Below are 24,704 nucleotides of genomic sequence, written 5' to 3'. Positions count from 1 at the left end.
CCTGGTTCCTTAACCTGTGGAGTGGGAACTACTATGATGGGAAAGGCCAAGTGGAGGCAACTACAACTGCCTCTTCCTAGGAAAATAGTAGAGCTAACATAATGCCACATTGCTGGAAGGATTGTAGACATTGGTGCCACCATCAAGGACTTGAAAGATGTAGGGGTGGTGATTCCCACCACGTCCCCATTCAATTCCAGTGCTTGGACCGTGCAGAAGACAGATGGAATATGGGGAATGACAGTGGATTATGATAAACTTAACCAGGTGGTGACTCCAATTGCAGCTGCTGTACTAGATGTGATTTCATGGCTTGAGGGAATTAGCATGTCACTTGATACCAGATATGATCTTTTGAAAATGCTTTTTAGTTGAGACCTGTCAGTAAAGACCTCCAGAGCAGTTTTCTTTCCACTGGTATGACCAGTTATACACCTTCACTATCTTACCCCGGGGATATATCAATCCTCTGTTTCACAATTTAATTTACAGGGGCACCTAGATGACCCAGTAGGGTAAGCGTCCAGCTCTTGATTTCAGCTAAGGTCATAATTTCAGGGTTATTTTTTCTGAAAAAAATAATTTTGTTTACAGAAATCTTGACTACCTTTGCTTCCACAAGACATCATACTGGTCCATTGCATTGATGGCATTATGCTGACTGGACCCACAGAGTAAGAAATAGCACTGGATGAAAAGCCACATATTCACAGTAGGTTTTTCCTGATTTTTAAATTATTATACATATATGGATGCATTCGCTACTTTTAGCCATAGATGTGTTGTCTTCTTGGGAGTTGCGTTGTTAAAATATATATACGTTTTTTCAAAAATGGAAATAATGGGGACAGAGATTATTGGGAAACAGTTGAAATATCTTCGAGTTACTTAGCCTTTTCCTTAATTTCTTGCAATAACAAAGTGATTTCCCTCTTTCTAGTTGGACTCTTGGTTTTGAAGTAGGAAGATATGTTCTGATCTTTTTTCTGTAGCTGATCCATTCTTCTTTTTGAGTCCATTGATTTATAAAGGTTTGTAATTTCACAACCATCATTAGGGTGAACATCACAATGTACACTATGTCTGTAACTTTGATTGCTTGAATTCCAGAGGAAAGTTAGAGAATAGTGAATCAGTGGGGAGAGGGAGAAGCAGGTCTCCCTCTGAGCAGGGAGTCCCATGTCGGATCCATTCCAGGACCTTGGGGTCATGACCTGAGCCAAAGGCAGCTGCTAACCTGACCAAGCCACCCAGGTGCCCCTAAAATTTTCTTTAAAAAAAAAAAGTAATATATTAATATTTTGCTGATACTAATAAAAATATCCATGATAAATCAATGCAGAAGAGATTTACACTTTACTATTTTAAAGCATTTTTAAATGCATATAATTTATATGTTTTTGGTTCAGAAAAGTATGATAGTGTAATCAATAAAAGTCTTGAGCATAAAATTATATTTCATGAAGACAAAATTCTGTGGAGAAAATAGAATAGAGATATGGAGAGAGAATAATATAAAATCTCTGGCTTTTAAAGAAACTCATATATTTATATATAATAAGCGTTAAAACCTAATATATTTTGATTCTATTGGATACATTTATGTGCAGTTTGTTGTAAAGTGCAAAAATTTGCGGTTGGCCAAAAATGTTATCATTTGAAACCATTCAAATTGTAAAGGAATTTTAGATATCTTGATAAAAGTAGATGATGAAATAAATAATAGGCCTTCAACATACTTCAAGTCGTCTAATCAAGCAAATTGTGGTGGCGAGTGCTTTACAAGATACTAGGAGTACAAAGTTAAGAATGTGCAGAAGGAGAGAAAAAAAGAGAGACATGAGTACCCAGAATGGCAAAGGAAAGAGAAATATTTATGTTGAGAAAAGACCTATAGCATTAGAAGAAGTAGAAGATGAGTAAATGAGCAAGTGAAATCTTTTTTTTTTCACCTCCTCAAAGAATAATTGGGTGGATGTGAGGCAGAATAAAATGAGTCTAAGTTTTGACCTCAGAATTAAGAATAATTCCAGTATTATTACATGTTAACTCTTTAACTTTGTCCCAGTCACATAGGTAAGAATCAATTTTCCCCGAAGGAAAACAGGAAGTCTGCCACTATAGCTTATTAAAGACTGAATAGGTAATAAACACCACTCACTCCAAGAGCTTGATGAATATTTATTAAATTAATTGAGAATTCTAGTAATTAGGAATACTGTATACTTTTTATTATGTCCTATTGGAGGCATACATTTTTTTGTCAGTGCCCCAATTAAAGAATCTTAATTAGGAATTGTTTGTACTAGCAATCACAAATCTATGTGGACTTTGCCCAGCATCTGGTCATTGGACTGATGCCCAGAAAAAGATGGAGTATTCACCATTTCATGCACCTGAACACCTTTTCTTTGGTAAGAGAGGAATTCATTGATAATGCCAATAGTGTATAGTATACATGAAATTGTATTATTAGATGTGCTAAAATCTAAATGCTTAAAAAATATAGATTGTTAGCATCTATAAGTAAAATATTTAAAATGTATCATTCTGATATTTGATTAGCCATAAGGGAAATCTCTGATGATGAGAAATCCTAGTTAGCCAATGACAGAGTAGAAGACTAAACCTATATTTTTTGCCAGACTCATAGTTTATATTGAAAGAGATACGTTGTCTTACGAGACCAAACTACCAAATATGATTGAACTATTTCTAAGGATTACTCAGCACTTGAGAATATGTCTAGTCAGAGTTCTGAGATAAAAAAGCATATTATTTGAAAAAGAAATTTTCCTATCTATTGTGTATCAGGCAACTACAATTTGACTTGAGTAGCAAAACACCTTCCTCGCTGTTAACAGATAACATTTAAGGATAGTTTTTTTGTTGCAATAAAATAAAAGTAATACCCAAAATATTGTTATTTCTTCTGCTGAATTCTCAACAATAAAAGGGCTCATTCACATCCTCTAAAATTTGGTAACATAATTATATAACCATTTCAAAGTAAATCTTTTTTTGATTTGAACTTTTTGGATGCTGTTATCCTAAGCAGTGCTATTCCATATTGAAATGTAATACACGAATTTGGATATATTAACTGGACTTCAGCTAGCAGTTGTTTCCTGAGACTTTGACCTGAACCTTATGCTAATTGTGAAACCGAGTAGCCTTTTTGTTTGTTCAAGGTTATTGTCTATACTGAATTCTCGAAACATGTTAAAGGAAAAATATGTTGTTGGCTGACAGTTGGAGGCTCTGTTGTGTACCGTTACATGAGTGTTAAAGATACTGAGACAGGAATGTGATAAATTACCTAATCAGATCATCAAGACTTGTCTCCTTTATATTTTTATAAGAAAAGTTTCAGTCTTTTTTTTTTTATTGAACAAAGTAAGACAGCTCACCAATAATTGGTTTAAGTTATTTTTTATAAGCTATCTAGGAAATCCTAAATCATTAAGGAATTAAAGATAAAACAGAGTCAAATGTTTTTTTAAAAACCTTGAGGAACAAAAATCAGCACTTTGTTTATTTTCAATTGTTATTTAGGTGAAAATAAATAATATTTGAAGGAATACTTCTCATGGTGTGACATAAATATTATTGGACTTAAATACAGAATTAGAGTTTTTTTTTTTAGCCTAATAATAGCTCCAAAACCACCATGGGCACCCTCATTAGATTTTATCCTTATCCTTTTTATAGCTAGTTCTTATCATCCTTTCCCAGCAAAGTACTGAAATTGTTTTCAAGTTCTTTTTTTCTCTATTTTCTTTGTTTATTGACTTACTTATATAGGCAGTAAGACTTTTCAATAGCTTTTAAAACCAAATAGCCCAGACACACACTGAAAATTTGTAGCAAGTGATATATTTATGACTGATAGTATTAAGAGTTAAAATCTGTGATATCTAATGTATGTACAAATGCTAAATATATTTTATTAGTACATGAAAAACATTCAAATATTAAGCAGTGAGAGTTAAACAATTATGCAAACTACTAATGCATTTAGTAGTTGAATAACATAAACATTTTTAACTAAATACAGCACATGGCACCATATTATAATAGAAATAACTTTCCATATAAGCAAACCCAATTGGATGAGTCACTTCTCACAGATTCAAGCATGCATGAAACTGGATAAGCTAAGAAACTGGAAAGGAATGAAGTTCAAAATTACTTTTTCAATGTGTAAAGCCAGTCCTAGGCAAACTGCCGCCAGTCTCCTGAATGGTGGTGCAGGGTAGTTACAACAAAACGTGTTTGACGGCAACATATTGTCATGTTAGTTGTTGTCACTCAACAATCCTTTACTAATTTCATCTGAGATTAGGGAATGGACTTCTTGGAAAACTAGCAGTTTTTTTAACTGGCCTCTGTCTTTCCACTGACTGCTCCCAATGAAGAGCCGTTTTTTTTTTTTTTTTGAAGTCAGTTTTTCATTCCATAGGGGAAGAAAACACAAAACTTTGATTTCTTTCTTTTTGGAAAAAGCTTACCCAAACCACTATATTGCTTGGAAAATCACTTTATTCAGTCTAATTCACTCTTTTCCTCTTGTTTTCTTCAATAAAAATTTTGTATCCATTTCCTTAAAACTTCCATAAGATTGATACTAGAGTATATGATAACAAACTTCTGTCTTCTGTGCAAGCTTTTAATTTTTTAATTTAGTGGAAAATTTTAATCAACAGAAATACCGAAAAGATTTCACAATGAAAACCCATAGAAGAGGAACCTAAAGATTCTACCTTTAATGTACACAATGTGCGTCATGTGACTCCGCACATTCAATCCATCCACACTATTTTTGATGCATTAAAAGTATGTTGCAGAATTTATATAGTTCCACCAAAAATTTCAGTATTTCTAACATTAACTAGAATTCAGCATCATTTGGATTTCTTTCTTTGGATGAAAAATGTTACACCGTGAAATGCACAGATCTTAAGTGCACATTTGCTAAGTTTTGACAAACAGATACATCTTTTATACCAAGATATACAGCATTATGATAACTTAAGAAACTCTTGTCTTGCTTTATCCTTGCAGATACAACTCCCAGAGGCAAACCACTGTTCTGATATTTCCCACCACAACATAGATTGGATTTACCTGTTCCAGTCATGTGAGTGGAATCTCATAATACACACTACTATGTGTAAGGCATTTTTCACTCAGCAGAGTTCTGAGATTCATCATATGGATGCAGGTATCAGCAGTATTGCTAAATAGCATTCTCTTACGGATACACACAATTTGTTTATACTTTCACCTCTTTATGAACAATCTAAGCCATTTTGTTTTTAATTATAAAGTTGCTCTGAATGTTTTTATACGGTGTTTTGTGCATGGGTAAATATATCTAATACATATCTATAATACATATTATAGATAGATAATCATATATATTATTTTTCTTTGATAAACACTGAAGATGGGAATTTCTGTCTTATAGGCATATCTTTAGTTTTATAGGAAACTGCCAGAAATTTTTCTCAAGTGACTTTATAGTCTCACTACATATGTCTGAGAATTCTAGTGGCTCTGCAATCTCACTGATATTTGGTCCCAATAATCTTTTTTTTTTATTTGAGTCATTCTGGTGATTATCATGCAGAATTTTAAGTTGTTGTTTTTTGACGTTTTATTTATTCTTTTAAAATCCTGTTTATTTGGTAATCAATTTTGCACTAAACATCAAATCTTCTTCATATTCTAGCTCTTAATTGACAAATTTTCTATAAGATGACTTGCTGTAAAATATTGATATCCATTAACTTTATTAAATATATATATATTTGCAATCAGCATATTAATATTATATTTCATGAGAGAAAGTAAAGTCAAAACTTAAAAAAAAGACTATAAAGAATACAACTTAAAATGTATTTTATGAATAGAATTATTAAGAAAACCTTTAATAATCAATCAAGACTTAGATTAAAAAGTGTTTTAGAGAGTTTTCTTTTGCTATTTTTTAAGAGCACTTGGGTACTCAATTTGGACCAGTTCTGATAAGCTAAAAAATTAAAACTTGGAAAAAGTGCCATTCACAAAAAAAGGCAACATCAGTAGGCATGACATAATGAAGTTCATTAGCCTCTCAATCCTTTGACTGATCAGGACAAAGTTCTGTGAGAAGCAACAGTATTCCAGAGACATACTTATTCTATATTACTAATATTCATTTTTCAATTTATTTCTTTGATAATATTCAAGACACATAACCTTGGAAAATCATTCTTAAATGGTAATGTTATGTCATCTACCTGAAAAAATTGCTGCACTACAGTCCTTAGACAAATCTTTACAATATGGTTGAGAACAGATTTTATTGCTGTAGTGAATGGCTTCTGGACCAGAAAATGTGTACCTTGCTTTTAAATCTTTTATAATGTTCTCTTTCTTGTTCCTATAGAAAGGGTTTGCTCATTCTTTTCTTAAAACGTTGTTCCCTTTATTGACTCGAAGATTACTATCAGATGTCACCTATGCTACTTAACCGTATATCATAATGCCCATTAAACTATGTGCCTATGAACGTATGGAAATAATACTAAATAATGCTGGGCACAGAGGCTCAGTGCACCCATGCATCAGTATAAGTAATAAAATGTTTTACTGACTAGAGATGTGGTACTTTAAGACAGGGTTACAAAAAGTCCCCAGTGCCCTCTTTAAGGGAATATGTCAAATGATTTCATTGGATATTATTCCCATGTAAACTAACAAAAATGAGAGATGTACCTAAACTCTCCTTTCTCTTACTAATGGGTCAACTGAAGAGAATCACTTGAGTTTAAGAATTTGCTAAGGCCCTAATTGTGTCCTTCTATCTTTCTCAAGGAGTGACACAGCTGGGTGCAGGACATAACTGCAAATACCAGGATGACTATTATAAACCATGAGAGCATAATTATTTGGTTTATAGCATAAGAACTCTCCAGTAGGCTACCATTACAGATTAGTGAAGAGCATTGTACCTCTAAAATCAACAAAGAGCTGATGAATATGCAATCCATAAAATTTGAGATCTAAACACTGGTTAAAGTATTGTTGTTTTCTAATTCCTATGTAGCATTTCTTTAATAAGAGTCAGTACTGCAAAAGAAAAAAAAGGAAATGGGTCGATATTGCAAAACTGGTGAAAATGTTTACAACTAAAAATTTGTAACAGATTCTATCTACAATGGAATATCTATTAGCCTCCATGGTCAGAAAGACTCTTTCAAATGCATTGTAAATGTTTTATGTTTTATCCTAATTTAAGGGGTAATGTTGCTTAATATCACCATAATTTTATTGTAATTCTTCATAAATATTAGATATTTCTTAGCCTTAGTGAATGGTGGTAAATATAGGCAATATAAAGTTGTAAATATTATTTAAGGACATTAATTAGTGAAATAATTACTTTGGTAATCATTTGGGTTCTCTAAGTACATGTTAGAATATTCCTTCTCTACCATTTTGAAGGTAAATTGACTATATTAACTTTCTTTGGTCAATGAACCATGTTGAGAAGTGATGTGCACCCCCTCCAAACCGAGGTGTGAAGATCCAAGAAGGGGTTTTCCAAAATCTCCTTCTTACTGCCACAGTGCCTTGCAGTACTCCAGATGTGATCCCTCTTTCATTATGGGCCCTGAAGGGAGGCAGAGAGTTTGATGGAGACTCTAGACAATCCAAGATTTCCAAAAAGCACAAGCAAGAACTAAGCCTTTATTGGGGAGTAATTTGCTGCTACAGCATAACCTAGACTATCTTGACAGCTACCACGTTGGGGTGCTTCCATAACAAAACATAACAAACATGGCATCGTGTTAGTGGTCGATTGGAAAACAAGAAGGGAACAGATGCTGCAGATGGAATGCTGATGACCCATCATGAAAAGTAGCCAAGGATTTGGAAAACTGTTGCCTCCCTTAACTTGAGAAGGTGACCACATATCCAAAGAATCCACGGATCTAGGGAAAGAGATTGCAAAGTAGAATATTAATTCTGAGTGTTTATTGATAGGGCTCCATTTGGGAAATGCAGTATAAAAAAAAAAGCAATCTAAGAAAGGAGAGTAGAGTTTTAACAGCAGGAATAAAAGAGAAAAAAAAAAGTGCAGAAAAGTAGGGACTTGCAGTGTTGGATGTGGCAAACGGTCCTCAATCCCAAATGACAAATGATAAAACTGAAAAGGTACTTGAGAGTTAAGGCCAATTACATACAACTCAACCTTGTGGTAAATAGCAAATCAGTGCAATAGTCATCTGACCCATTGTTAAAATATCTAAATAAATTAAAGTGCCTCAAAGCAGAGACATTTACACTTGTGGCATCCAGTAAATCCTTTGAATTTAAGGAGTGGCTCAGAGAAAGGCTCAATGTGGGACTATTAAATCTAAGTCTTTTAAAGTCAAGGTATCTACAATTAATTTGTGATAAAAGGCATGGGAGAAAAGCAATATCTGTAGCAAATCTAAGAACTGTCTAGAAATAGCTGTAGATGTAGCTGTTAGCTCATGGAGGTCAACAGAAATAAAGTAGATAAGCCAAGTAAGTTTTAATTGATTTGTACAAAGAAATTAAATAAATAACCCACAGGCCATAACTAAGAATGTCTAAGATTTCGAACCTCCAACTTTCAATGATAATGAAGCAGTCTGAGAAAACTGATTACCTCAAGGAAAAAAATAGTTTAATGCATATTGGCTATAGCATACAGACAAGGAGAATAAAGAAAAAAGAAGCATCTCCTGGTACGAAGAAGTCAGGGAACAGAGTTTGTAATTACAGACTGGAGAGTCCCTTTCAGGAAAAGGATTTGCAAGCTAAATAAGAAATATTATCCACCATCAACGTTAGAGACCTTGCCAACAACACCCAGTGGGATCCAAAAGCACTATGATCTCTCATGGCCTATCTTCCTCAGTGGGAGTGTTTATCATGGCCACACCTGCCCTAGTCCTGCCATTTTATATTGGGTGTGTGTGGCATCTAATTTTTCTTTTTCAGTTCATAGATTTCTAGATGGAAGGAGGCACATGCTGAGTAGGTGATGAAAATATTAGTCATTACTTAAGCTTGAACGTTTAGGTGGACCCACTGACTAATGGACTTTGAGTATCATCTGTCACAGGGTGTGAGCAGATCCGGCATATAGGGAAGAGGATATGCTGAATATTTAGTGACAAAAAAGTCAGACCGTAATCATCATTAGTATTCCGTGTAATATCCAGTTCCCCTCGAGGCACATGACCTTCCCCACCAACTTAACCTTGAATGAGGCCATTTAAATTGTATAATAATATGAAAAGAATTGGCGTATGCCTATTTCATATGCAAGTTTTGATAACCCTTGTGCATTTCTTATATTTTTCTCTCCCTCTCTATGCTTTCTTTTTCCTTCTACTGTGTTCCAGATGGTAGCTGTTTTTCAGCTGAAGTTCAAGAATAAAGACACTATGGAAAAACACCCTTCAGTAAATCTGAGAGGCACACGCAGCATGAATGAGAGATAAGCCTATGTTGTTTAAAATCACTAAAATTTGAAGGGTCTTTGTTACTAGAGCATGATCTAGATTATCTTGCTTACACATTTTACACAGTTGATTTGATGTGAAACAACTGTAAACTGCTCCTAGGTTTTATATCAGGGGTCTATTCTACTAGCTGTCATGATCTTTAGAATTTCCTCATTCAATCAAAATAGCTTTAACTGAACAGCCTTTTTGATATTTGAGGGAGGATAGATGGAATATTGGGCCTGAAAGAAATTTGGGAAGTATCTGGCTATTGGATTGGTAATAACTTACTAAGCATGTAATCAATGACAGAAAAAAAGAGATTGACTTATTTTACTATGTAAGCATTTAAAAAGTTTTTCTCCTATACATAAATAAATGACAAGAAAAATATACCAGGCAAGTGTTTATAACATATACAACAAAGAGTCACTATCGTTATTAAAGCAAATAAGATAAACACTGGCAGCAAGACTAAAATAACAATACAGAAAAGACAAAATGTAAGTGAACATTAAACACTGTAGGTGAAATGTGAATATTAAAGTTTAGGTTAATGAGTAATCATAGAATTCCAATGAAAACAATGAAATTCCATATTTTGTGTATGAAAAAGGCAAGATCTTCAAAATGGTTAAGGTATTGTTAGACATCCTCACAGGCTAATGAGGGCTCCTTTGAACATAGCAAATTTTGACAGTTATATACAGTTTATTTTTAAAAATCGGATTTGTGACCTTGTAATTTTATTTCTAGGAGTGTATCCTTAAGGAACAACCATGAGCATTAAAAAAACCCACATTTGTGCAAAAAGATGCTCATCACTTATACATTAATAGTTTTAAAAAGCTAAAAACAATGTAAAAGTCCAGAAGAATTTAATTCCTGAGTAATTTATGTTGTATCTTCTTAAGGGCTCCTGCAGTTTTTAAATTGTGTCTACTAGAATTTCAAGAAAATGTGAAAATTCTTATATAATCTCTTTCAATAAAAGAATAATTAACCACAAAATATGAAAGTCTTAAATATATTTTATCCTTGAAATGAGGATTAGGAAAAAAACTAGAATTTTATTTTTACCCTCAGTATTATCAAAACTTTCTCCTAACCTTGAATTAGTTTCTTAGAATAGAAAATAGAAGCAAGCCCATTAAGTCTTTTGCAAAAAGGAGGGAAGGGAAAAAAGGAATATTGTTAGTTTAATGAATAATCAAAATATGTAGCTCTTTTTTATTCTAAATATGAGTCACTGACAATAGGCAAATAGTAAAATGCACATGTACTAAAAAATATTGGAGGAAGTATGGGGAAAAGTGCATCCTGAAGACCAGCTATATTCAGACACACATCCTTCTCCTGCAAGCTTCTGAATCACATATACTGGGAAATGTTATTCTGATGCTATGGTCATTTCCTTGAGTGAAGTTTAATGTTCTTTCTGAAAAATAAATGTACTTCCTTAAAAGTATCTGCAAACCTAATTTAAATGTTCCTAACATTTTACTCTTTATTTAATTTCCATGTAATTTGAAGTGAGAAGGAAAGATAAAAGCTTTTAAAAAAAGTATTAACTTCATTTTGTATCACTCAATTTTAACAAATTAGTACATAATCCAATGAACACAGGATAGTTAATATCTTGTGTTGATTATACTTAAAATATACATTGCATCAATATAAAAATGAACTTAATTAGGAAAGGAATCAAATAAGTGTCAAGATCACTATTTTTGTCAATTGTTTCCTATCAAAATCAATGAAGATTAATTTGAAAGGAGCATCAACGTTATCTAATTACACTAAATAAGAACTGAGATGACAAAAGGAAGCATTTTAGTTACAGGAAAAAGTGTAGTAATTAAACTTGCCATTTACTTCCAGAGTTTCATGTTTTTTTTAGATACTTTTGCAAAATATGGTATACAATCGTACTGTACTGGTTTTAAGACTTGCATTAAAAATAACTGAATAGCTATCACATTAATAAATCTTTGAGAAAAATAAATAAATAAATAAATATTTGAGGAAGTACCTTCTCACCAATTATTTTACAGTGTCACCACATTTTTATTTTCTTTAATTAGAAATGACCTTACAGGTCACATGATGAGAGTAAGGAACTGAGGCTAAATTATTTTTCAAAAGCTACATTGCAAATTAAAATCCAAGCTAGGTGTGGAGTTCAGACACCGTGTAGTTTACTCAATCAACAAATTGACTAACATTTTTTAAAGGAAGGAAAGCAGTGTGATTTTCCCAGTTTGATGAATAATCATGAATTTTTCCAGAGCTGTGCAGTGCTTCTAACACTGTAATGTTAACAATGTTTTTAATCATGTTTGTTGGTCTTTAATAACATTTGTTCATCTTTAATAATGTTTGTTGAATTGAGTCAAACTGAACTACTTTAAAATCTATGTGAGTATCCAGAGTAATTTCTTTTGGATTCATTATGAAGGTAATGTTCTTGATTTCAGTAGATAAGAATAAAATCTACATTTCTGCATGGAACTGCAGGTGTTCAGTGCCTGTAGCATCAACAAAATTACATCAATTAATTTGAAAAAAAATATGCACAAATCTATTAGAAAAGAAAGATTGGCCAAAATTTAAGAAAAAAGACAATTCCCATATTAATCTTTTTGGTAAACTTTGTCCTATTCCATTGTAATATTTTATTTACACAAATATGTATATGTCTACAAGCTATTTCATCATTTGAAAGTATCATTTTAACATGTAAAAATACCAAATTAACTTTTAATCTGGATGTTAATGATACTCATTTTGTTAATGAAAAGCAAGATCTAATTCACTACTGTGAGTGATATTTGTTGATTGGATTAAGCTATCATCTTTCCATGAATAACTGAAGCCAATATACATAAAACCACATGCTGTGTCTACATATATATTGACTAAAGTGAGTAATGAAAATGAAGTATTTTCAGAAGCATGCAAATATTCTAGAGTATTTGTATAATATTTATTATCTGGATAACATCAGAATCAAGTCTCTCTTCCACTAAGAATGTACAGATAGGCAGTTTACATGATTATTAAACATAGGAACACTAAGAAAAAACATCATTGTATCAGAGTCCTGGTTTTGCTATTACTGACTCTGTGATGTTTCCAAGTCAATTAATTTTTCAAAGTCTCCATCTCCTCATCTATAAAATGGGAATTATAATAGTACTTAAATTATGGAGTTGTTGTAAAGATCCAATGAAATAGTGTATTTAAATACTTAGCAATATTTCTGGCATAAGATAAATTCTCAATTCTCAATATATTTTATCAGTTATATTTCAAAAGTGACATTCACAAAATCACTTTATACCAGAAGAATGATAACAGTTTAAAAATCTTATTGGCTAAAAAAGAAAAAAAAGTGACTTATCATCTATAAGGTGGAAAGAACAATGGGGAAAAGAAGCCAATCCCATACTTTATGAGTGGCCATATAAAGTAAGTCAAATGTTACAGTGCACTTGGCTTAAGCTATTTATTCACGTTTTCTTCAGCCTTTACCTTCCCACAAAAAAATATTAGTCTAAAATGTATCTATACTTAAAGTTAATTTTTCTGTAATTTTCAATCATCTCCCTGAAAGTTTCTCTCCTATATCACCTATCCTATTCTCAGGCACCATGATATTGCCCCATGAAATTTAACTGAGTTTGTATCTAATAATCTCCCTGATACCAGACTAACACCTAAGCTCCCAAACAAAAGCAGTTGTTTACAGAAGAAGAGGAAAAGAATGCTATGAATGATATTTTAAAATTAACGAACTCAAATGTGAGTATCTAAAAATGCATCATTTTTTAAGTTTTTAACGTTTACCTGTCCCACCTTTTGGGAATGAGAATGTGTTTGTGATTCTGGGTTGGAATGGGTGCCAGAATTTCCAAAAGAAGTCTGAGTTTGAGGGATGTGTGCTAGCAATTCGAGCAAATCTGTGTTTAAGGATGTGAGACGGACCATCATCCAGTGCCTAGCCTGCAGCACGTACCAAGTCAGCACTTTACTGGCTTCCTGAGTCTTCACCCAGACATAGGCGGCAAGATCAAATGAGTAGAATTTGCTATAGCTATTTCAGCCAGAATGTGGCAGCTCTCTTCATTAAAAAAAAAATCCTGTTTCCATAGTTTCAAAATAGCCATAATTTATAAAGAATGAAAATTAAGTATTTTCTGTTTAACAATTATAATCTTCTAGATTTTATCCATGACCTAATGTAAAAATAATTTATTGTGGGTATATAGGATATTTATCTAAAATATGTTTATAGTTACTAAAATTTAGAGGGCAGAAAAAGGGTAAAGCATGGTCTGTGTGGAAATTTTTCTATGATCTATAGTTATGTTCACCTCCATCATTAAGGAAAAGCAATCCACTAGTGAGTATTTGGCTTAACGTATACAATTAACCAGAGATAAATTTATGCTGCTAAGCAGTGCTGGCCAGGAAAAAAAAATAAGTTTTGGTTTGTATTATTATATACCTCTAATTACTAAAGGAGATTATGCATATTAATCAGTTTCCCCAAATGGATTTTAGGAAGAAAAGAAACTCCAAGAAGTTAAGTCACTAAGCTTAATGTACCGGAGAAGATGAGCCACCTGGAGCAGGAATTATAGGGTCTAGGATGGGATGTTTTGAGAAGTAGCAAGAGTTCACTAGAGCAACTGCAAAACACAAATTGGTGTTTAGATGATGCTGTGAAACCCAACAAGGATTCAGTGATATTACCAGGTTAAATAATTTGCCCAAGAAGACACAGATAGGAAGTACTAGAGAAGCGACCTGAACTGGTGGGTGTGAGCAGTGGCGATTTGGATTTAGAGATGCAGTGTCACCCCCTGATAGTGAGAACTGCCCCACTTTTAGATAGGATAGGCAGTTAATGATACTTTTTAGTTTTTTATAACTGTTGCCTTTTCCCCTTTCATGCTGGTCAGTGAATGGCCTGAATCATTATTTAAATAAATTGGTGCTAAGTGGGCTCCATTTGCTCAGTGCCAACAGGTGGCTTAGGGAGAAATGAAATAGGCTGGCTCAGAAAGTATTCTACAACAATGAAATAGGCTGGCTCAGAAAGTATTCTACAACAATTCTACGCAGTCCAGTTCTTTCCCCAAATTACAATGTTGATTAAAAACCTGCCACTGTTCCATTTTTACAATATATGCTCTAAACTTTTTTCTGCCCTTTAGCCTACCATACAAGGCCACATGCAAACTACAGACGGAAGCACCTTCTATATAGCAATAGGCAGGTACTTAGAAACTCGCTGAAATACAGTTTCCTACTGGACCAAGTGCTTAACTCCATTAGTGCCATAGGCTGATTAAATCACCCACATTACATTTCAACGGTGTTTCAGCCAATTAAGCCAGCTCAATTCATCTCTGCTTTCTGGGGTCATAAAGACATTAGAAACAAATTTACGATCCGGCCTGTTAGTGAAATGACTTGTGGAGTTGTTTTTAAATCAGAGTGGCTAAATTAATAATTTAAAAAAAAGTTTAAAATGATCTGAAATGGGTATTTTTTTGAATATTCAAAGCCATCATGATATGGCCTTAATTACATTTAGAAAATGCTTTTTTCTTTCTTTCTCTAAGCAGACTTAGAAAGCAGTGAACTGAGTGAACCAACCAACTGGAACAGAGGAAGAAATAAGCTGAATTCATTTTCAGTCAGGTGACCCCATTGTGGAACTATCTTCTCATAGCATTCAGTTCCCCTGAATGATAATTCCACCAAGCAGCTCACAGGAGAGGGTAGATTTGATCCCTAAAGTAACATGCATCTAGTAAATGCAGGTTAGCCAATTAAGTTGTGCAATTTCTAGAACTATGCAGATACTGCTTTAATATCCCTGCCCCTCACTCATCAAGCCCACCACAGAGCACCATCTATCATCAGATGTTTGACCAAAATGAAAACAGAGAGCTGACCAGGTATGATTAAAAGGGATTTATATAAACTGACAACAGCAAATGCTATGTGAATTAATACATTTCTATTTCATGATGTTGGAAAGAATTGTGAGCTTTTATTGTTCATAATATAGTTTTACAGAAAGTTTAGAGAAACTTTGTATTGAAGGATCCTTGACAAATTTTGATAAGATACAAAATGTTTTTCTAATATAAACTCACTCAAGAAATTTGAATATGGTTACATCCTGGATCAACCATTAGAGTACCTCTCACTTATAAATAATCTTTGGATTCAAGAGCCGCCCTTCGTGGTCTTAAAATCAATTTGTCCAGTAATTGGTTAGATAATAAGTTTGCTTATTATAAGAGACACTAGTATCAATAGCAGCTTTCACAAAGTAGGATTTGTTGTTGTTTAGTTTGTCTATATATACTTTCTTTGTTTTTAAATCTAATGCTCCATAGATGCAGCCATCATATGACGGCTCTGTTTGAAAAATTCGTCCAAGAACCAATCACCTTGTTAGTGCTCTATCATTCCTGTGTTGTTTCCCTCCAAGCCATTGTTGAAGATGGCAAACCTAACAATTCTGCATTTTAGCCAGCAGAAAAAGGAAAAAGCAAACAGAGAACACCCCTATGTTTAAGAATACAATTCAGAAAAAAAATACAATTCAGAAGCTATGTATTTCACCTGCATTATATGTCATTTGCATAACTTATTCATAGGAAAATACCTCGCTCCAAAGGTGGATGGATAATGTTGCAGTTTCTGACCAGCCTTGTACTCAGCTTAAACAGCCATTATCATGGGGAAAAGGGGAGAATAAATATCAGGATACAAAGAACAAACTGTGGTACAGATGGGAAATATACAATCACCTTAAGACCTTAAGTAGGTATGTAGCTAGAAAAGATGCTCCAGGATGTCAGAAAAGGAAAATTTCACATAGTATAGTGTTTGGGGACTTTACTCCTATCTAGTCTCTAGTAATGAGGTGTTGAAAAGTGCATCTTATAATAAAGCCGCAATCTGCAGTGCTCCACAGACTAACCACCAACAAATGCAAACTGACACTTCTGAAATGGATTAATGTGCATATCAACAATCTCCTAATGGCTTTCATCCTTTCTATCACATTTGACCTTGCCTTTTGGAGGCATTTGATAAATGATTAATTATTCATTCTAGAACTTGATCCTTGAACAACTAAACTACTTCCCGGAAGCAAATATGGATGTGTATTAGAGCATCAGAATCAATCAATTATTCATTGATTGTATGCCTTGTATTTGCCTAGTGTGTGCCAATCTCTAACTTAGGCAGTCTGGGAGATATAAAAATAATGGAATACATGGTCTCTGACCTCAAAGGACTTACAATTAGAATGAAACAAATACCAAACAGGATGTGTGGTCTAGGGTTGTTATATCTGACTATATTAGTGTCTGTCCTCAGGGTCTTCCATTCAGCCCTGAGAGCCTCCACCAAATTACAACCTGTCTCCAGAGCATTTGGGAGGAAAGCTGATTCAAACAAACAGAAAATTCTGAAAATAAACAGTAATAAAAATTTTGGTGATAATGAGGGAAACAGAAAAACACAGACCCAAATTTTAGATTATAATTTTAATATACTGTTATCATCATCACAGGAATAAGTGACAAAACAAATACAGGACTCAGATATGAACACTTCCGAGGGTTACTGATGGATAGAAGAAGGAATAAAGGAATAAAGGAATAATCACATGCTGGAAGTGCAAGGGAAAATATAGAAAGAGGGGAAGGAAAGTTGGAGGAAAAGATTTATATCTCAGGAGAACAGCATTGCCCTAATCTCAAAACTGGACAAATATATTTCTGGAAGACTAGAAACCAATAAATCCAATGGAAATAGATGCAAAAATACTTAACAAAATATTAGTAAATCAAATCCAACAATGTATAAAAATAACTATACACTATGACCAAGTGGGATTTATCATAAGTATGCAAATTTGCTTCAATAGTACTAAGCCCATTAATGTAATTCATCACATCAACAGGCTAAAGAAGAAAAATCACATGATCATATCAATAGATGCAGAGAAGCATTTGACAAAATCCAACATCCAATCATGGTCAAAACTCTCAGCAAACGGGGGTAGAGGAGAATTTCCTCAAGTTGATAAAGAATATTTGCAACAAACATAGCTTACATTATACATAATGGTAACAAACTCAATGCTTTCCTACTAACGGCACCACTGCCTTTCAAGATCATACTGGAAACACCAACTAATGCAATAAAACAAGAAAAGGAAAAGGGTGTCCAGATTAGGAAAGAGGAAATAAAACTGTCATTGTCCACAGATGATATTACAATCAGTGTTGAAAATCTGAAAGAATAAATTAAAATAAACCTCGTGGAATTATTATGTTGTTATTGCAAAGTTGTAGCACAAAATCTTAATATACAAAAGTAACTATCCCAAATATCAGCAATGAACGAGTCAAATTTGAAGTCAAAAACACAATACCACTTAAACTAACATCCCTCAAAAAGAAAAACTTAGGTGTAAATCTAAAATAATGAAGTTTTTGAGAAAAATTATAAAACTGTTAAAAATGCAATTAAATGGAGAGTTCATATTCACGGATAAGAAGACTGAATATTGTCAAGATGTCAGTTGTTAACCAACTTGGTTGACAGAGCCAGTCTTAATCAAAATACCAGCAAGTTCTTTGTTGATATTGACAAAATGATTTGAATCTTTTATGGAGAGTCACAAGACCCAGAACAGCCAATACAATATTGAAGAAGAACAAGGTTGGAGGACTGATCCTACCTGACTTCAATGTGCCAGGAAGCTGCAGTAATGAAGACAGTATGTGATTGGTGAAAGATTAGACAAAAGATCAATGAAATAAAATAGCGCAGGGGATTCCTGGGTGGCTCAGTGGTTTAGTGTCTGTCTTCAGCCCAGGGCATGATCCTGGAGTCCCGGGATCGAGTTCCACATCGGGCTCCCTGCATGGAGCCTGCTTCTCCCTCTGCCTGTGTCTCTGCCTCTCTCTCTCTCTCTCTGTGTCTCTCATGAAAAAATAAATAAAATCTTTAAAAAAATGAATAAAATAGCCCAGAAGTAGTGCTCCCCATAAATAAATACATCAACTGATTTTTGACAAAGGAGCAAGGCAATATAATGAAGCAAAGACTGTGTTTTCAACAAATCTTACTGGAACAACTCTATCTACCTGCAAAAATAGTAAATCTAGTCACAGACCTTCTACCCTTCAAAATGATGAACTCAAAATGTATCATTAATCTAAATGTATAATGCAAAAGTATAAAAACCCCTATAAGAGAGCATAAAAGAAAATTTAGACAACTTGGATAAGGAATGGCTTTTTACATAAAACCTCAAATGCATAATTCACAAAAGAAGGAGTTGAACAGCTAAACTGCAATAAAATTAAAATTAAAAAAAATCTACTCCATGAAAGATGCTATCAACAGAATGAAAAGACAGCACACATTAGGAGAAAATACTTACAAGAGACAAATATGATAAAGACTATAATCTAAAATATACAAAGAACTCTTAAACTCAGCAATAAGAAAATATACAACCTAATTACAAAGTAGATCAAAGACCTTAAACAGACACCTCACCAAAGAAGATAAAGAGTTGGCAAATAAGCATACGGAAAGCATACGATTATTCCAGATCATAAGTCATCAGGGAATTGTAAATTAAAACAGTGAGATGCCACCGCCGTAGACCTATTAGAATGGCCAAAATCTAGAACACTGACAAAGATGCAGAGCAAAAGGAAGTCTCAATAGGAATTATAAAATGGCACAGCCACTTTGGAAGGCAGTTTGGAGATTTCTTAAAAACTAAACCTACTTTTACCATCTGATCCAGCAATTGTACTCCTTGGTATTTACCCAAATGAATTGAAAACTTTTGTCCACACAAAAGCCTGTACATGAATATTTATGGAATCTTTGGATATTTATAGAAACTCTATTTGTAACTGCCAAAACTTCAAAGTGGCCAAGATGCCCTCCGATAGATAAAATAATAAGTAAACTGGGGTATATTCAGACAATGGAACATTATTCAGCACTAAAAAGAAGTGAGTTATCAGGCCACGAAAAGACATAGAAGAAACTTAAATGCCTATTACTAAGTAAAAAAAAAAAAAAAAAAAAAAAAAATCAGTAAAAACTTCATACAGTATGATTTCAACCAAGTGACATTCTGGAAAAGGCAAAAATACACAGACTAAAATGATAAGTGATTGCTAGGATAGGGAAGTGAGGGATAAATAGAGCACAGAGCAGTTTTTTAGACCAAGGAAACTATTTGATACTATAATAATGGACATGTGACAATATTAATTTGTCCAACCCCATAGAATATATGAAACTAAGAATGAACCCCAATGTAAATTATGGGCTTTGAATGATAATGATGTGTCAAAGTTTATCAGTTATAAAAAAAAAGAGACCACTCTGATGGGGGATGCTGACATTGGGAAAGGCTACATATATGTAGGGCAGGGATATTGGGAATATCTGTAACTGCCTCCTAATTTTGTTATGAACCTAAAATGTTTTAAAAGTTTTAAAAGTACAGTGTCTTTTAAAAGATATATAGGAGATACAGATATATATAGATATAGATATATATATACATATATATATATATAAATTACTGAAAAGAAAATTGGAATAAAACTGAAACAACATAAAAAATTGAATGGTGTGTTATAGAGCAGTATAATTACAGCTGTGTTCTTTTTTTCTTTCACAGAAACTGTTTGCTCTATCTATTAGAGAGCACGCACAAGCTCACAGGCAAGGAGAGTGGCAGAGGGAGAAGCAGACTCCCCACCTAGCAGGGAGCCCAAGGGGCGCTCCATCCAAGGACCCTGGGATCATGACCTGAGCCAAAGGCAGATGCTCAATGGACTGAGCCACCCAGGTGCCCGAATAAAATTTATTTTCAAATAGGACATGCCAGAAAATTTAAACACCATTTCAGCAACTGATTCATCAAATTGTATTATTTTTTTTAAAGAAGGACTAATTTTGTTTGTCACATGTAAATGACTACAGTGCCATTAAAATGAAAAAAAAAAATCAGTAAAAACATTTGTTCCCAAACTCTGAATTCTAAAATAAAGATGACACTAAATGAAGATGACACTAAAATGAAGATGACATATGAATAAATAAGAGGGGGGGGGGATTCTTTAAAAATCTAACAAGGTGAGTTGGGGAAGAAGAACTTTCAAGATAACAGTGTTCTATGAGAGACCCCTAACTCTGGGAAATGAACAAGGGGTGGTGGAAGGGGAGGTGGGCAGGGGGATGGGGTGACTGGGTGTCGGTCACTGAGGGGGGCACTTAACAGGATGAGCACTGGGTGTTATGCTATATGTTGGCAAATTGAACTACAATAAAAAAATATACAAAAAAAAAAAAAGATAACAGCGTTCTAAGCAAGTAACTATAGTGAGCTATTTATTCATTCCTACTTAACTCCTTTTTGTTCTAGTAGATATTGGGCCTGGAGTCAGCTTTCATGAAATCCTCTGCTTCTGTGTAAAATTGTCCTGAAATTGCAGACTTAGATTCTGACATCTGTCTGTATGGTATCAGCTCAGAAGCCTGTACTGTTGGTCGTTTCCTGAAGTAACAATAGTTGAGCTGCTTACAGTTCTATCTATGAAGCTCTGAGCTCTTTGTGGGAGAAGACATTTCTAATCTCCAGCTTTTAGCAAAGATTTCAAGAAGTAAGAGAAGAGCAGAAACCATCAATAGATGACAAGACTAGATGCCTGTGTGTAATTTACTACACTGACCCAAAATTTCAAGAATGGAAGGGAGTAAATATACTCTATCATAGGTGCAATAAGTGGTTAAAAAGACCATTAGTATTTCTCCTGAGAGTACATGGGAGACATTTTATCAACAGGGAGGGTCTTCCTAAATATTCAGGGGATTTCTTTTAAGTGCACAACATCTGTAACAACTTATATTAATAAAAATTTACCTGAGTAGAGCTAACCTCAGGAAAATCGAGTTTCTCTTTTAATGGGATTGCTTTTTTTCAGTAAGCCAATGCATTGTGTTAAGTAAGAAATATGGAGCATACCAAAAACAATTATTTCTAGCATACCACCTTTTTATGATGTAAATGACTGTCCACCTGGAAATCTGAAATGTAATTTAAATGTAAAAGGCATCTTGACTTTTTGTAATTTAGAGATTAATTTCAGAAAGCCAAAATCATGCAACTTGTCAGAGGATAGTAGTTAATGTGATTAAAATAATACAGTAAGTTCCTGGAAACAATGAAAAGCTGTAGCTTGTGTCCGATAATTCAGAGAGACAGAATATATTTAAAAATATAAATATAATAAAGTACCACACTCATAAGGAATCTTAGTTCTTTCAGAAGTTAGAAACTTGATTGTTTATTTTAAATAGTAAAGGATGTAAAAAAGTCCGCATAAAGCTTCGAAAACTACTCTGATGAGATATACCATTTCTGTCAACTGGAAAAATTACAAAAAGATGAAGGAAACACTTTCACTGCCTCTTGTTATGAACAGAATAGATATTCTAAGACCAATGTATCATATTAACAAGGAGAAAACAAAGTTTTAATCTTACAGTATTGTGATTTGTGACGTTAAGCTTTTGCGAATAACCCTACTAAAATGAGCAAATTTGCGAAAATTTTAGCCCAATCTCTTAAGTCTTCACATGTGTCATTATTATAAACCGAGGCAGTCTGCCAACTTCCTGTGACCTCTTAAACCCACTCAAATCTTAGTTTCATCATTTACATATGTAAAAAGACATTACTTTTAAAGTCAGTCACTCTCTTTTTCTATGGAAAACATTTTTTGCATATGTATTCCTATTTCTGCACAGCTCCTAAGGTAGTCTAAATCACTCATATTAATTTAACTCTTTTTTTTAATTTTTTTAATTTTTATTTATTTATGATAGTCACACAGAGAGAAAGAGAGAGAGGCAGAGTCACAGGCAGAGGGAGAAGCAGGCTCCATGCACCGGGAGCCCGATGTGGGATTCGATCCTGGGTCTCCAGGATCACGCCCTGAGCCAAAGGCAGGCGCCAAACCGCTGCGCCACCCAGGGATCCCTTAATTTAACTCTTGATGGAAGTAACTACCTCTTATTTTACTAGGAGTTTGATAATTGAAAACTGTCTCTTCTATGCAGGCATTTCAGAGATCAGCAAAGTCCATAAGCACATTGACAACAACCTACATCCTCATACATGCCAGTGACACAGTTTAAGAGGCAAAAAGAAAACAATAAAGTTGAACAGAAATAGAACTACTCCATGACATATTACATGAGAAAAATATATAATTATAAATGTGTATATATACCTGTGGGTACATTTGTGTATTTGTTCTGGGAAAGAACAGGTGGGTGAGTATGTGTGTGATGCCTAGTAACCGTTTTAGTATTCTCTCAAAAATTCTACAGACATCTAAAATTTATTCATCATTTAGTTCTATTAATATGTAAATTTGCATATTTATCTAAAGACCTGAGAAATTAAATTTCAGTTGACTTATTACATAATTGCCCTTGCTAGTGAAAAATATTTTCAGAATCATAATTCTTATTGAAAACACATTTATATTTTTCTTCCTTGTAAATATTATTTGGGCATAATATTAGCTTATCTGGTCAGTAAATAAACACAAGGAGTCTAGGAACCAGACTATTTAGTCTTACATAAGAAAATAAAAGCAACATTCATTTTAAAAAGTACAAAATATATTCCTTCATCATGGAAAAAAAAAAAAAAAGGATTTCCCCAGGGATTCATACCTGTTCATATAAACATGAATTGTTACATAAAACTACTTTTGAGCTGACAGTTTTTATGGGAATATTTTTCCATTTCAATGTGTAGAACATTGTAATCAGTAGACATTTCATGCTTTAATTTTTTTCTAGGAGTGTTTGTGTTCTCCTAATTTGATATTTATGTTATTAGCTTCTACAACATGATAAAAGCAGTACTTTTTGAGGAGGCTTTATAGTTTAATTCTTTAAAACATTCCAAGATAGGAAATATTTCCAATATACATAATGAGAGATAAAGGCTTCTCCTAAATTATAAGCACATAGAGCTTTACATTTGGTTTTACAACTTTGGCCAAGGTTTAAATGAAACAAACACACATATCATATCAGTCTAAATCTCCAAGGGCTATCTCCTTTCTAATGAGATAAAATATTGTATAAACAAACAAAAATGGCTGAAAACCAGGTCCTCTATCATGTCTTGTACAACCGAGAATAGGAAAATAGATCCCCATCTCTACATGACCGAGATCATCAATTGGCCAGTCAATAAATCCAGCTTTTCAATCATTAGTAACCACCAAAGAAAAATGATATATTGGCCATGAGGAAGCCAAACCACCCAAACTTGGTCAATATCAGAAACAGAACCACTAACAACAGAGAAAGAAGAAATGACAAAAGAGAAAAGATCATGAAGGTAAAATTTATTGTACTTAGGATTCATTGCAGGGACAAAAAAACTCACTTGAGTTCAAGAATTCCATATCTTACTCAATACATTTTAAGTGGCTTTGGCGACTGAATCATTTTGAGCATCTTAGTGGGACCTCCATCAACTGCCAAAGATGATTTTCAAAAAGTTAGTAGCATGATTCTCTTACAAATATAAACTAAGCATCTGTCAAAGATTTATTTAATTCAATAATGAGAGAACCAGCTATGTTGGAAAGCCAGTTGCTTAACGATTTTTATAAATTTGATAAATCTCATTCATAGAGATAGTGTATCTGAAGATATTTTAACTCTAATAATGAGCAACAACTTAGGCTTTATTTAAAATCATTCATCAGGGATCCCTTGGTGGCTCAGCGGTTTAGTGCCTGCCTTCGGCCCAGGGTGTGATTCTGGAGTCCTGGGATTGAGTCCCACATCAGGCTCCCTGCATGGAGCCTGCTTCTGTCTCTGCCCCCACCCCTCTCTCTCTCTGTTTTTCATGAATAAATAAATAAAATCTTTAAAAAATCATCAAATAAATTACTGAATTCTACATTTTAAATTGTGGTCACAGAACTATAGCTACATTGTTAATATAGCCCATAATTATGGATTCAAATATAAACAGTTGCTATTCCCATCCAGAAT

The 24,704-nt window shown here is 33.6% G+C and overlaps 1 long non-coding RNA gene across 4 annotated transcripts in view; it reads left to right on the top strand.

Moving 5' to 3' along the window:
- LOC119874675 overlaps window positions 1-14,143 on the top strand; it is a 41,311-nt gene extending 27,168 nt beyond the window's left edge. For 3 of the 4 annotated variants that reach the window (XR_005371664.1, XR_005371663.1, XR_005371662.1), the window contains 3 exons: window positions 595-712; window positions 5,065-5,224; window positions 9,429-14,143. This is a non-coding gene — a long non-coding RNA (uncharacterized LOC119874675). The remainder of the gene's footprint in view (window positions 1-594; window positions 713-5,064; window positions 5,225-9,428) is intronic. The other variant, XR_005371665.1, reaches the window with a different exon arrangement.
- Window positions 14,144-24,704: the final 10,561 nt, after the last annotated feature.

Source organism: Canis lupus, chromosome 16 (genome assembly GCF_011100685.1).
Source record: "Canis lupus familiaris isolate Mischka breed German Shepherd chromosome 16, alternate assembly UU_Cfam_GSD_1.0, whole genome shotgun sequence".
Lineage (NCBI taxonomy): Eukaryota > Metazoa > Chordata > Mammalia > Carnivora > Canidae > Canis > Canis lupus.
The sequence above is the reverse complement of the archived record's forward strand: the minus strand, read 5'-3'. Positions and strand labels throughout refer to the sequence as shown.